Raw genomic sequence first — 12498 nt, 5'->3', positions numbered from 1 at the left:
TATGTTCCATCAGAGGATGTTAAACATGCCATTGGTTCCCCTATCAATTCTAAATCTATAAAATTAAATCCAAACAACCATATGGCTAGTCTTCAAGGGCAACAGGCCGCCGATAGTCTAATCGGGAGAACCCAATCCTTTCTTTGTGATTCTCCCCTCCGCGATTCCTTTTCTCTGAACCCACACAAGATGTATCATGACTAATTGTGTGAGTTCTGGTACACGGGCTCTAATTCTGATGACGGCTCATCCATCTCCTTCACCTTAAAGGATGGGTCTGTCCCGTGTACCATTACTGCTGATACATTGAGGGATGCCCTTCACCTCAACTACTGGAGACAAGGTGAGTCTCCAGTTGTAATCTCCCAAAACATCAATTTTTGCCAGGTGCTTCTAGATATGGGCAATGAAGAAGTACTTGAAAAGGGAGTTTTACGGACCAAGGGACCCATGACAATGAAAGGTCTTTCACCATCCTGGAAGTACTTTTTCGTCCACTTGGTTGAAAGTTTGGGTAGGAGTTCTGGTGGATTGGACCAGATAAACTCCTTCCAGGCAGAGATGGCATACTGCCTATGGAACGGACTAAGAGTAGACTTCGCAAACATCTTGTTCAAGAGCTTGGTATTCAAATTAAAAGGTAATAGGGGCCCTTGCATCCCATTTTTGCGATTTCTATCTCTTTGTTTTAAATTAATTCTGGGCAGAGAGGCATACAAAAACACACTCTCTTTATACTCTGTGCCAGAATTATTGAGGAATCTGGACAACCTTGTATCCACAACTGATGAGGTCAAGATTCCTCCTAGAATGTTGCTGGCATTTGCAAAAACTGACGCACCATTACCAGGTGGCTCAGAAAGACAACTGGGCGAGCCTCAAAATAATGAGGGAGTGATAACGCTTAAATTATACATATTTAATTTAGCGTTATTGTGCAATTTAACGTATAATTATAACTCATTTGAATGTAAATTAGTGTATTTTAGTTACTTATTGTGTGTATAAGTAATTTTACAGGATGCAATGGATTTTGGTGAAAAAGTGCTTGAAAAGTTACAAATTAACGTTGATGCGCTGTTTTGGTCATAACTTCTTCTTCTGATATCCGTTTTTGACGAGTAAGCTGGCCACGCGAAGATGAAAGAAAACTCTACAACTTTCCATTTTTACTTTTACCAATGGAAGATGTTATCAAACCAGTAAAGCCACAAAATGAAGAAATACACAACATATATTTAATGGCAATTGACATTCAAAAGCAAAAGCAAAAAGTCAAATTTGCATCATACCATATTTTCAACACCTGACATTTGCTTGACTGTTTGGAGCAAATTCCTTCTATTCAAAACTATAGCATGGCTTGATCATGTCTCCTCAATAATGAAGGAAGTTGGAGAATTTGGCTATAAAAGGAAGCTTGCAGAGAACGTCCAAGGTGTGCCTGGGAAGTCTTCCATGGTCTCCAAACCAATTCCAGTCACAACCAATTCTAAATCATTGTTCCATTGTGTCAATCTTAGTTTATAATAAAGCTGTTTAGTTTTTAAATCACCAACTCTAGTTACATTTAGTTCATTAAATTTCGTTTAAGAAACTTTCTGTCGTAATCTGTTTGCTAAGTTCTTCATCACCAACTCTCAAATTAAGTTTGTAATAGTTGAACTATTGAAAGTTATTTGTTTTAAATGTTCTAAAAACTACTCTCGTCATTTGAATCTCTTTTCTAAGTTAAGTTCATTAGTTTGTTCGTAAACTTCGATCTCAATTTGCATAAAATCCGTACGTTAAAATTTCGTTCTAAAAGTTGTTATAAGCTCTTTTACGATCCATTAAGTAGTGTGTTAAGTTTCGTGAAGTTTCGTTACCGCTCACATGTTCGCATGAAAAATACTTACAAGTATTTTTCGTGATTTTCGATATAGTTTACAGGTTAATTGTGAAGGGTTCAAGTTCGTTCGAGTGCCATTATAGTTAGGCTGAGGTGTAGTCTAGTCGTGTTGTTAGAGATACAAAAATAGTGCTTAGTTGTATTTATCTTTATGAACTTTATGTAATTGTTATAAGGTTGAGGGGAGCTTTTGTAAGTTTCCTTAGAGTATATAAACCTCTCATACCTTCCTTTTCTAATATGAACTTGTAACCAGAACACATTCATGTGATTTGAATGAAATCATCTTCCCACACACACATACCTTTCTCTCTCAAGAACACACATTTACACACACTAACCACCATTGTTGAACACCTATCTTCCGCATCAAAACACGAATAATTATACATTTATCATTTGGTATCAGAGCAAAACAACAATCTGTTGAAAATCCAAATCAAATTCTATACAGATTCGTGTTGATTTTGTTCAAAAACTTGAATTTCGTGTATAAACATAACCGTCTCTGTTTTTCATCATTTCTACATCAATTTTCACTCAATTTTCCTTTTTTTGTTCACAAATCCATTCTAAATCACCTCAGAAAACATCGTGTTAAATTTCAGAATCCAATTCATTGTATTTATCATAATCCGAAATTGTGGGCAAACCGCCAAAATCTTGGGTTTGAATTTGAGTTGATTTGAGCTATAATTTTGTTTCTAGGGTTGTGCGCGATCATATTCTGAACATTTTCGCTTTTGAATCAAGTTCTAACTCTCAAAACTGAGTGAGAAAATAGATATTTAGTGATTTTGCACGACTATTTTGTCTTATCTGCTGTTCTTGAGGAAAGTCCTTTAAAACGATCTTCGCTAAGACCGCTTCACTTATTTGTTCTAAGACGATCTTCCTCAAGATCGTCCTAGTGATATTTCGTTGTGGTATTAAGACGATCTTGCCAAGATTGTCCTAGCATCTGTTGGTTCTGTGTGAACTTTGTGTGGTGATTTGATCGCTCGAAGTTGTTGTGATTGGGAATCACACACTTCCTGGGTAACTAATCTCTTTGAGATTGGTTTTGCTCAAAAATCCTGATATCCTAACCAAAATTCTGTCCAAATTTCCAAAGTTTTCATACTTAGAATATTTTTTACTCAAAGTGTACTAAGACGATCTCCCCAAGACCGTCTTACTTTATAACTTAAGACGATCTCTTTCAAGACCGTCTTACCTTCCTGTCTTCCATACTTAGAATTTTTCTGTCATTCGTTCTAAGACGATCTTATTCAAGATCGTCCTAGCTTCCTTTCTTCAATACGATCTTTTCAAGATCGTCTTGTCTTCCAAACTTCAAAATCAACAAAAATAAATTCCAAATCATTGTTCATTCATTTCAATGACAACAACCAACATTGATCCAATGATGTCAATCATCAGACCCCCAATTCTTCACAAAAATTCTTTTGTCCAATGGCAAAATGAATTCATGGATTTTCTTGATACAAAACCAAACGGTGTATTCATTAAGCAATCAATTCTTGAAGGTCCAATTCAAATCAAACATCCTCTTGGAATTCTACTTACCAATGACCAACTCAATGATGATCAAAAAGCAAGAATTCAAGCTGACAAGCAAGCCAAATCCTATATCTATCAATCTCTTTCAGATGAGATTTTCTTTGCTATCAATCATGATCATAATGCCAATGAGATATGGGATAATTTACCAAAGTTTGCTGCTTGTGAAGATGTCAACTGCTTGATGACTTCAACAACCAGTTCTTTACAAACTACCTTACAAGCAACACCAAGTGTGGTAGATTTCATTTCTAAAGATGATTTCTTGTCTGTCCAAACAACTTCTGACACTCTGACAAAGCAAAACATTACATTGAAAAACAATTTGAAAATGGCTAAACAAGAGTTTGATAAAATTAATGAAAATTTTTCAGAACTCTCAATAGCTCATGAAGCTCTCAAAGTGAATTATGATTCTTTGAAAGAAATGCATTTGTCAAGTGCCAGTTCTCAAGTTGTTTCTCCAAATGCTCATTTAACTAATAAATGTCAAGACCTTGAAGAGACTGTTTATTCACTCAAACAAACAATTGAAACCCTAAAACTTGAGAAAACCAATGAGTGGATAAGAGCAAATGCAAGACTAGCTGATGTTGAGTTTCTCACAAATAAAGTGGTCAAACAGGTATTGAATCCACCCAAGTCCAAGGGAAGAAAACAAAAAGCTTTGCAAAGGGATGCAAACCTGAGGACCTGGGTAGAACCATCTGAACCCACAAATGAAGATATTTGAGCTGCTACTCACAAACTGAGCACAAGCAAGATCAAGCTGATCAATGAATCTGAGGCTCGCGCATACTTATCTGATGTACAACGTCGAAGGCACAATAAGGGGAGGATCACTGATGTGAAAGTATCGATCAAACCCGGTGCAAAACACTTTGTGATGGAGGTTCAATACTTTGGTGGGCCAAAATGAACAACTGAGAATCCTGATGTTCATCAGTATGGTTAATCAGAGCATGTGGAGATGCTAAGCTTGTTGAAGAAACGACAACACAAGAACAAGGTTGAAAAGGGTTGGGAATATTTATTGCAGAACCTAATCAAATTCAATGAAAATGTTGAAGAAAGATTGAACTTTGATTCAGAAGACCAGCAGCCTATTTCATCTGTTGCTAAGAGGAGGAAAACTGGCGAAGGGCCATCTGTTTAAGTTTTCCTTCTATCTATCTACTTGTAATTTTATTTACTTTCTTGTAACTATTGTAAAATTATTGTATATACAAGTTGTCAGATTGTAACCCACAAGATAGATAGCTGATAATATCTACAAACAAATTAAAATTGAACCCAAGGCACTTAAAATCTATAAAAATGCCTTGGAAAATTAATAGGTTTTATCAAACTCAAGTATTTCAAACTTATACGTGTATAAAAACAAGTTTGAAAATACTTGGCAATATTTCAAGACAATTAGGGGGAATTTGTTAGGTCCAGTTTTGCTGAAAACTGGAACTCTCCAGTTGCATCTGGAGAGATTGAAGAATTATCCGAAATATTTGAAGTCCAGTTGCAATGTACAGTTTATGCAACTGATGACTTCCTCTAGTTGAGATCTGAAGAATAACATCTGAAGACATTCCAGTTGAAGTCGAAGACAACAAGTGGAAGAAAGAGAAAGGCAATGGCAGCGAAACCCAGTTGACTTTCTGATCAGATAAATCAACTGGAGATCCTTCAATGTAAATGCTCTTACAAAGCTTTACACTAATTACGAGGAGGACCTTTTACACTACATCCTTTTACCCGGACAATAATCTTGTCTTTGGATAAAAGTGCAAAGATGTAGAGTGGTTGAATAAAGTAACCTTTTGTCTTACTTTATTTAGCACACACATAAAGAATTATTTACTAATACTATTGTGTGTTGTCAACCATATTTGTACGTCAAAGTTGAGATCCCAATGCTCAACCCTCGACTATAAATAGAGGTCCTTACACAAGCATTTGAACCACTTTGCAAAAACACATATACCTGTAATATCGTTGGTGAACTTGTGCAATATGTTAAAAGGAACATTTCACAACTCTAAGTGTTTCGATTGTATAAGAGAATTTCCAAGTATAGATCATTGTATTTCATAGGTTGTTAGGATATTTACATTCGTGTATTATCTTGGTTCTGCAAAAACCTTGTATTTTATTTAAGAATCTATAAATAAAATACACTTGAAAAATTACATATTGTCTCACCAATTTACTTTACGTGTACTTTACATTATTGCTTCGTATTTACTTATTTGTGTTGTCACCTTAATAAGTAACTTCCAGTTAACCTGGTACACTATTCACTGCAACTGGTCATGTCCAGATACAGTGAACGTTTTGCAAAGTAAACTCACCATCGACATAAAGGTGTCTTCAGTACTCATCTAGTAATAGTTGAGACTTACAATAAATAAAACCCCCATTTTTCAAATAAAAAGTAGTTACATGAACCTTAATTTTACATGATAATTTAGCAAGACTTAAAATTAGGTTAAAGCATCAATACCTCAAATAATGGAAGACATAAGTTTAGGGTTTCAATTTCATACTTTCTTCTCCTTTTTTATACCTAATTTCAGCCACCACCACCAAAATTAAACCTCCACTTTTCAAATTTTAAGAGATAAAAGAAGATTATTATTATTGTTAATATTTTTATAGAAATTTCTTGGGGTTGAATTAGAAGTAGTTTGATGAAGAGGAAGGAATTAGAACTCAAAAGAATGAAGTAGAAGGAGAAGTGGAAGATGACTAATGAAAGAAAAGGTGGGAGTCTGGCACTCTATTGAGAAGCCACGACCCAAATTAAAAATTTTGGGAAAATTCACCTGCTAGCCGCTAAAGTTCCAACTAATTCAATCTCGTATCTAAAAATAAAATACTAGGAAACTATTTTAATGTCCAAACTATAATAAAGCTTAATTTTCATTGGTCATAAAAATTTGGGATGTTACAACTCTCCCCCACTTGGAACGGATCACGATCTCGTGATCCCAGCCACGTCCAACAACGACGGTAATTAAAACATTCCTTTTAAAGACACACGTAAAACCTTGAAAACATAATACTTTCCATAACCAGAAATGTAGAAGGTAGAATGAATTTGGAGGAGTTTTTCGAGTAATTCCAAGAAAATAATAACCTTGTTGACTCGAGCACGTATTCAAAGTTGATCTCGATAAGTTTCTCTCTTTTATCCACATAAGATTCTTGCTGATCACGACCCGCGTTAAGTTGATATCTTATCGCTTTAACTTTCTTATTCGATGTCATGTCCATACTCATGTCATACAGCTCTAGTTACTCCACTTCTTTCCAGAAATCAAAAGATTAACATAACCCACCAAACAACATTCCACACGGTGACATCCGAATACTAGCGCGATAGTGATTGCTATATGCTAAGAACAAGTGTAAATTCTACGAGCCACCAAAGATCAACTATTCATGCTAACAAAACGTCTTTAAAATTCTGGGTAATTCTCTCACATGGTCATCCACTTTAGGATGATATGCATTTCTTATTGATCAACTTGTTCATTTCTTCTTGACATTTACTTTAAAAGCATGAAGAAAGACGCACAAATCTGCCAGAAACATTGAAGACGGAAATACCATGCGTCGCTACTACTTTCTTGACATAGATGTTGACTACAATTCCTGACAAGGTGAGTATTCGAATTGGTAGGGTTTGAGCGTTCTTCATCAAATGTTTAGCAACAAACCAATTAAAATTAGATTGGTCTCGGAAAGGCCTTGAGAAATTTTTGTAACCGTGGCCATCATGATGTGCTCCCATTTTAACTTGAAAGTTTCCAAAGATTAACATTTCCCATAAGGCTTTTGATGCTAGGATTTTGCTTATGCGCAAGTGAGGCCGTTCTTTAACACATTTCATAACCTTCTACTTCATTTCGGGTCACTAACGTTCTTTCTTTAAATCTTGACACATCTTTGTTGTACCGGGCTAAAGAAGTATTCATTTTTATTTATTTATTTATTTTCAAAGGTTTTATGGGGCAAATTCGCTTTTAGTTTCGTTAACGAGAGAATTCTAGGTTCTATCATAACGCTTTTAGTTGTTGAGTTTTCATTGTTTGTCATGAAAAGAAAATACCTTAAGACTCATTTGATCGAAAACAAATGGTAAACTTGACATTATAGAGCTAAAACATGAAAATTTTAAGGTAAATAAAAAAAACAACTTGGATAAATTCTAAAACGTAAATGGAAGGTTTATTCTTGATTTCTTTCAATACTTCGTCAACTATTTATCATTTATCCAAACTTACCTTACAATCTTTCTACTTATATCGGTCATAGATGAATCTATCTTCAAAAGGCTAAAAAAAATAAAACGACAAGTATCACCCGCCAACTACGAAACTTCCGATTTTCGTCTGTTATGTCTTTTGCTATCCTCTCATAAGTAAAGACTTTACCCTAGTTAATTTGGTTTTTTTTTATATATAAAAACCCCCAAATACATACACATATAAATATGGAAAGTGAGATTCGAACTCTGTTTAAATACACTAAAAGTCAAAGAACTTATCAAATCCTTGATATGAGAAGCCATATTTAAGAGAATAAGTTATTGGTTGAGTTGTTGATAATATCTACACACCCATAACAATTAGCACCATTTATTGAATGGCACCCTATTGTAGAATACGGGATGCGACAGAAAATTTGAGTATCATAACAAAATATTGTAAATTGGCATTCACCGTAAAATGTAAGAAAACTATTAACGCACACAAACTTAAATGAAAGACCAACTTTCAAATCTTTCTCTTTGATAAAAGAGGATCCCAAAATAAAAAACTTTTAAGAAAATGACAAGTAGCATTTGCTTCACTAAACCTCTCCGTAAATATATACCAACCTTGGCTTCTGAAAATTCGAGTTTACCATATGATAAAAGGGTTTGTTATAAACCTCTCCGTAAATATATAAACCTCTCCGTAAATATATACCAACCTTGGCATTTGCTATACATTATAAACTATAAACATCATCATTCACCAGAAATCATAGGGGGATTGGTTGTTTTCTTTTCTGATTCTGATTTTTACAAATAAAAGAGTTGGTTAAACATTTTTATCTTGAATTTAATCAACCAATTTTTTATTTGGGCCAGTGAATATCAAAAGGGTACGGATGTACGGTTCTTACATGACTTAAGGCATCTCTACAATGGCAAGTTTTCAGAATCCTATATTTTAGATGGATTTTAAATTAATATTATTTATTTGTATATGTTGTTTTGCTTTCACTTCTGAATGAAGTCTTTACTTAATTGGTGACTCGTAAAACTCCATTTTTTTCAAAGGAAAATACTTAATCACTAATATGTATCCTTATTATTTTAGTCCATATTTTATTTTTTTGAAGATTAATTTCATTTACATACTTGAGATTTAATTACTGTGTAATTTGTTTTATAAGGTTAACTTTTCTTTCCTATAAGTTACAATGACATATGGAATAAAAGGTATCGCCTTGAAAAAATTGTGTTTTTATACAAGTTAAATGATTTTGTAAAGGTGTTTCATCAAGTGCATACAAAGTGTTTGATAAAATGTTTTTTTACGGTAATAATATTAAAAGATGGTGTAGGTTATGGATGAACTGCCTCTATATGGATGTTAATTTGATAGCATTGTCTTTGGGTGTCTTCTCATAGTACACATTGATTAATGGTGTTTGATATGGAGTTTGAAATCTTTTTTATGCTTTAGCTTTATTGCTATGTCATGTATCAAGGGCGTTGGTGCTAATCTCCATTCACGATTCGTATCTACTAAAAGTTATCTAATGCACGCAGTGGAACGAATGGAGCAACTTTGTGTTACTATTTTTTTAGTTTATAACATACGAAGGTTATCCTTGCTCTTAATAGTGGGGGTATCAAGGTTATTCTTGCTCTTGATATTGGGTGAAATGTTTTGGCAATAATTGAATGGCAAGTGGTATTTTTAAACTTTATTAGTGCATGTTTTTCTTGGGTATTCCAAGCATGGTAGCTTGGCAATAATTCATGATGAGCGGTTTGGTTATCTATTTCCTAAATAAGAGGGGTAGATAGGCTGTAGGATCTTTGTATGTTTAGGCTACTATGGTTATATTTATACATGACAATTTTTTTTAAAGCTGGTATCCAAATAGTTTCACTAGGATTTTGGGAGACAATGTAAGATTTTTGCATGGATAACTTTCTATTTTCTATGTAGATCATACCCACGTTTTCCCATACGAACTTGGTGTGCCTTTGAAACTTTAGGAAATTGGAATCAATTTAGTGGATGGGCACAAGTCAATGATAACACAATGGTGGTCTTCAAGTTAGATCTTGATGCATTCCTGCATTAAAATATCATGTCATTTGCTTAAAGTATACATAAACAATATCATGTCAACTGATTTTTAGTTGATGATGTTGATTTCGTTTATGGAACTATGTCTTTTATTTTGATTTTATAATGTGTATTAAAAGGTTTATATTTGATCCTAAATGATGTAGCATTTTGGTTTGTTGAATAATAATAATAATAGCAATGCCTATAAGTATTATCATTTACGTAAGGTTTAAATTTTTATATTTATAATTATACCCGGGTTGATTAGCTAGCAAATATAATTATAACACAGACTATCATGCTTTCCACCCTAATTAAACATATTGAATAGTTTAGATAGGATAAATATAATTATAACGTAGACAATCATGCTTTCCACCCTAATTAAACATACTGAATATTTAGATAGGGCTATGACTCACATCGCACTGCCGCACATTGTAATGCTCGAGTGGGTCTATTCCCATCTATACCTTCTTCGAAGTCGTCTCCTTAGTATATCTTGTTATCTCGTCGAAGCCGAATCTATCACTATTAGGGATGGGTGTAATACGTATGAATTTTGTAAGCGCAACTGGGTGTAATCTATCAAACATTTCTATTGACCAAAACTCACACACACAAACCCACACTTTGTAATAGATGAATTCCGTTAAGTTTTACAATGCGTAGACACTTCTATATATAGATATATTCTTAACGATTGCAACTTTTCATGAAAAGTCATACCTATTCCTAAAGAACTTCCTTTGTGACTTTTCACAAAAGTCACAACTTTTCATAAATAACTTCCTATAACTAAACTTAACTACCATTCGATTACTATCTTTAATTTTTAACACGTTAGGACCCGAAACTTATAACATTAAAAACTCAGAATCTAAGTATACAAACCACTAATTACACAATGACCCCTAAACATATATGAATTAATCTATAATATAACTAAAAGAGAGGGTTAAAGTTCACTTAGCACCCCTAATTCTTCTCCTTTAGCTTAATACTCCCTCCTCATTAATCCTCTATTTTTTTAATGTTTATTTAATAAAAAATAATCAACCTTTAATAAAAAAATCTTTTAAAAAATATTTATTACTATTATTATTATTATTATTATCTACTTTTTTGTTTCCCTTTTTATTTAACTAAAGTTGAAAAAACAGGGTAAATTTGAATCAGTATTCATATGGAGTTAATTTTCATATGTTTTTTTAGCTTTCGTATTGATTAAGTTGTGATATTGGTCATACACTTTTTGTTTCTCTTTTTAATTAACTAAAGTTGGGGGAAAAAAAAGTAAACTGGAATCAATATTTATATCGTGTTAATTATATATGTTTCTTCTTTACGTTTTATATACATTAAATTGTGATATTAGTCAAACACTTTTTGTTTCACAATAATTATAAGATTTATATATCTTGAAATTACCCTGACTAGTAAATTATACATTCAGCATATCTTATAGAAAGTTGGAACATGTGGCTTTGGCATTAATGAAGACAGCTTGCAAGTAAACATATTTTTGGATAGATATATGGCTGCTGGACGTTATGATATATGATGTACACATGTATGGTTGTTTATAATGGGCTAACATTGATGCCTTTAGGCCAAAACTTTGTTCCTATGCATGTGTTAATTGTGATATATAAGATGCTACAATGTCTGCAAGTCATTCTTTTTGTCTTTATTTATGGAATAGATTTTGGTTTAAAGACGGAGAAAGCTGTTAATATTTGGTATAGGTGTACATGATTGCTATAACTACCATATGTTTTCATTTGGTCCACTCTTATGCTGAACTCAGCTCGCGAACCCCTCATCTGCATGGGTTCTCACACAGCGAGGGTTATGCCGCCTTCAGCGTGGCTCATGTAATGAGAAACGAATTCAGTTTATAACTAACCATATGAAGCACTGTTTCAGTGTATGTAACACCCCACCGTTGGCGGAAACATGAGGTGTCATGAAAAGTACAGCACGACATGGAATTACATAGATACTGCTAAATGAAATAGAATATAATAAATATATTCCCAAAACATGAGTTCATAGTCATAATTATGTTGGAACAACTCAATACAATAAGTCCGTAAACGGTATAGTCCAAGGCATGTAGCCTTAAAGTCTGACAATAAGCAATGGAGCTTAAATCTCCAAAGTCCAGTCCTAACATAAAAGTCTTTATCCCTGATTGGCCTGAGTACTTGAAAAGTATACTAAAATGTGTCAACACAAAGGTTGGTGAGTTCGTAGGTTTTTGTCAAAAAGTTTAGTCAAGAAGGAAGTCCTTTTGTCGATTCTTTTAAATCAAAATAAGTATTTGTTCAATATATAAAGAGCAGAGTTACGCCATATAAGTCAAAGTACACAAGTCTCAAGTCCAAGTCTCAAAGTCCAAGGTACTCAATGTACCCGAAGTACTCAATGTCTCAAAGTCTGGTCTTACGGTACCTGCCTTAGTCCATAGTCTCATAGTCTCAAGTCTCCATGTAAAGCACGTCAAATAAGCACGACATCAAGCACAACATCAAACACATCATCACACACATACAACAAGACAGAAGCACGTCAAATGACATAAGTAACTCTATACGCACAGGCTCAAAATTGAACATAAACAGAAATCGACAAAACTGTTTAAAAAGAACAAATATACTTTTCACCCCAAAAACTTATAAAAAGAAG

This window comes from Erigeron canadensis, chromosome 9 (genome assembly GCF_010389155.1).
Source record: "Erigeron canadensis isolate Cc75 chromosome 9, C_canadensis_v1, whole genome shotgun sequence".
Classification (NCBI taxonomy): Eukaryota; Viridiplantae; Streptophyta; class Magnoliopsida; order Asterales; family Asteraceae; genus Erigeron; species Erigeron canadensis.
Note: the sequence above shows the minus strand (reverse complement) of the source record.